The sequence below is a fragment of the Garra rufa genome, chromosome 25 (assembly GCF_049309525.1).
Source record: "Garra rufa chromosome 25, GarRuf1.0, whole genome shotgun sequence".
In the NCBI taxonomy this organism is placed as follows: domain Eukaryota; kingdom Metazoa; phylum Chordata; class Actinopteri; order Cypriniformes; family Cyprinidae; genus Garra; species Garra rufa.
Genome location: NC_133385.1, coordinates 33,070,290 through 33,074,423, shown reverse-complemented (window position 1 = coordinate 33,074,423; position 4,134 = coordinate 33,070,290).

The following is a 4,134-nucleotide window of genomic DNA, read 5'->3' as shown; positions in this document are numbered from 1 at the left end:
GAGAGATTACGAGCACGACCAGTCAAGATCTTCTGCAGATACCAATCTGGGGCCTCAGATATTCCTATAGAAGCTCCAGTGTAAAATGAGTTTTTACAAGTATAAGAAGAGTTGAGCTAATTTTGACAGCATTACACTGGCTGCCTATAAAAGCTTGTATAAACGACACAACTTAATAAAACTCTAATAACCTACTCTCGCAACATCCGAGAGATATCTCAACACTCTATTGTCCATAACATTATCTGCGCCAACAGGATCCGAGTCTATTACCAGTTCCAAGTACAAATTATGGCTGACAAACAATGTGCAGAACACAGACACAGTCTTAAAATTTAAGCCAAAATGAATAACTTTTCATGCATTCGGTTAATATGACTCTTACACAACCATAATTACCCGAGCCCGAGGCGGAGATGGAGAGCCGAAGATCCAGGGCGACACCGTGGATCCGGAGGGCCAAGGCGGAACTGGAGGCTCTGGCGACCGAGACGTAGGCGGAGTTCCGGAGGTCCGCGGCGGAGCCGGAGCGACAGAGGATGGAGGCTGTGCCCGCAGGAAGGAGGAGTCCCAAGGAGCCGGTGGGACGGCGTGACGAGGCGCAGCCGGAGGAGTAGAGTCCTGAGGTGACGATGGGGTGACGACTGACCAGGGCGGAGCCGGAAAGACAATGGAGCCCGGTGGAGCTGGTGGACCGACGGGTGACGGTGGAGATGAGGGTGCTGAGAGCCGTGGTGGAGCCGCAGGGTCGGAGGGCCGTGGTGGAGATCTGGGCTCTCCATTGCCCTCACTTGCTCCACGTTGCCATCCACCGTCGCGGATGTTGATGCGGCTCACGCACCTGATCCGACATGCAGGACTCTGACTCTCGCTCGCGGCTCAAGTTCCTCTGTGGTGCGCTCGGGCTCACACTCCGCGTGTCGGGATGATGGTTGGCTGGTCTCTGGGTAATGAGTGGGGCTGGTGTTATCCTCCGCGGTTAACGAAGCTCTGCTGGACACCAGCACCCACTCGATGTAATCAGCGATGCTCTCTCGAGGACCCTCCCCGGACAGCTGCGCCTTGATGGTGTTGTTAAGTCCGTTTCGGAAGAACGTGCACAAGCAGCTGTCCGGGTAATGAGTTCGCGGGGCGAGGATCACAAAGTCTCTGGTGTGGTCCTCGAGAGAGCGGTTCCCCTGCTCCAGAAGGATGATGAGGACGGCGGGATCATCCATGACAAAACAAAAAAAAATCAGAAATAAACACTGAGACGAAAACGGAAAAGAAACGCAGGGGGGGAAAAAACGCTGTAAACTGTATCGGTCGGTCCTACTGTTATAAGTTGTGTAGACGAGACGAGATGAACAACAAAATATAAACAAATAGGAATTTAATATAAATCTTCAAGAAGTATACAAGGCAGGAATTCAGACAACTATGGCACACACGACATCAACGTAACATCAAGGACCGACAGGGAACTGAACTCAAAGACAGACTCTTAAAGACAAACTAATCATTAAACACAGGTGACGGGAATAATCAAAGACAGGTGCAGGGAATGACAATAACGAGGGTAAAACCAAATGACACAGCTCTACAGGGGGAGACAAAATGGAAGAAACCAAGTGGAAAACAGACATGAACGTAACACATGGTTAAAGCTGGTAACGTACAATTACTATTTTAGATCGACAAACTGTAATAGTATATAAGATTTCTATTCAAACTGAAAGCATTATTATAGGCTATTCGTTTTCAAAGCACAATGCAAAAGTGTGACATCTCATTCACTGATGCTCTTACCTGAACATTCTTTAATTGGAAGCGCATATACTGAAGGTTGTCAACGTTCAAGACTAGTAAGTAAATACTATCATTTTATTTTTAAGTTTACTATACAATAATTGTATTTTTATTTAATACTGCCTTTTTATTTTAAAACATAATACTACCACACTATTTTGTTTATTATTTTTTATATATATATATATATATATAAAACTAAATAAATAAAGTCCAATGATATTATTATCACTATTATTAATTTTATATTTAATTATACTACGTGTAGTGTGAGGACCAAACTAAATCTCCAGGTACTTTTATGAGAACTAGGCTAAAAAATGTATGTGCACCCCTGCGTATAACATCAGTTAATGAAGTTTTACGCAAATCTGTAATGGAAACCTGGCCCATGACTTTTCACAAGAGGAAAAGTCCATATACGGTTTACCATATAGGTAAACCTACCAACATCCGTCTCCACGACTTATCGTGATATAAATTATTAAAATATTACATTTTAATTTGCATAACATCAGTTACGGCTGGTCCTCTCACACCTCAAGAACTCTCTCCAATCCACACTGGACCCACACCAGTTTGCCTACCGTGGCAATAGGAGCACAGATGATGCAGTCTCCTTAGCGCTGCACTCTGTACTCACACACCTGGACAATACAAACACTTATGCACGAATGCTGTTTGTTGATTTCAGCTCAGCATTCAACACTGTCAGACCATCTAAGTTAATCACCAAACTTAGAGACCTGGACATTAACACTTCACTCTGTAACTGGATTATCACTTTCCAGCGATATCGTATACTATTGAACTGAACTGGATGATGGTATCACTGAATTCATTGATGAACTGCCTTTAACTGAAAATTGATTATTTACAATAATGCGTTACTTACACACTATGGTGCTGTTTAAATACTGTGCAGTTGCTTTGACACAATCTGTATTGTTAAAAGCACTATATAAATAAAGGTGACTTGACTTGACTTGACTATGGACTTTCTAACCAACAGACCTCAGCATGTTAGGTCAGGCCACATCTGCTCCACTACCATCATACTGAACACTGGTGTACCACAGGGCTGTGTGCTGAGCCCCTTTCTCTACTCCCTCTTCACCCACGACTGCAGGCCAGTGTATGGATCTAACTCCATCATCAAGTTTGCAGACGACATTACAGTGATCGGTCTCATCAGCAACAACGATGAGATTGCCTACAGGGAGGAGATTCAGCACCTGGCCACGTGGTGCACAGACAATAATCTGCTCCTTAACACCACCAAGACCAAGGAGCTCATTGTGGACTTCAGGAAGGGAAGAAGAGGTTCACACAAACCCATCCACATCAATGGGATGGCTGTTGAGCCTGTTTCATCCTTTAAGTTCCTGGGGACCCACATTGCGGAGGATCTATCCTGGACCACCAACACCTCCAGCCTGGTCAAGAAGGCTCACCAGCGCCTGTTCTTCTTGAGAACACTTAAGAAGAACCAGCTGTCCTCAGCTATCCTGGTGAACTTCTATCGCTGCACGATAGAAAGCATCCTTACGAACTGTGTCACAGTCTGGTACGGAAGCTGCTCTGTTGCGGAGCATAAGGCACTGCAGCGGGTGGTGAAAACTGCCCAGCGCATCATACGGTCTCCACTTCCATCCATTGAGGACATCCAGAAGAAGCACTGTCTGCGTCGAGCACGCAGTATTCTTAAAGATTCCTCTCATCCCGCCCACTGTTTTCTCTTCTGCCTTCTGGCAGGCGTTTCAGACGCCACAGGACAAGAACTAGCAGACTGAGGAACAGCTTCTTTCCCAGAGCTGTCTCCTTATTGAACTCTGACCCCCACTGACCCTTGGCCCCCACCCCAACACACTCCCCACTACCATTGCACTACTTAATATTCATTGCACTACGCTGTACATACCCATTTGTAAATGCACATTTCCATTGCACATATACATACTGTAAATTTGTGATAAATCTATATCTATACATGTCAATTTGTAAATTCCTGCTTCAGTAAACAGTAACCTGTATATTATGTTCGTATCTACCTGCACTTTATATTATAGTTAATAGCAACCTGTACATTGTGTTCATCTATTTGTACATTCTAATTGTAGTTAATTATCATCTGTAAATTATGCTCACAGTACTTCATCTGTAAATATTATCCATAGTTTCTCCCTGTACATATTCCCTATAAGTGCACTTATAACTTATACCTTTATCCTGCACTTGCTGCTTATTGCACTCCTGGTTAGACCTAAACTGCATTTCGTTGCCTTGTACTTGTACATGTGTAATGACAATAAAGTTGAATCTAATCTAATCTAATCTAATTTTAAT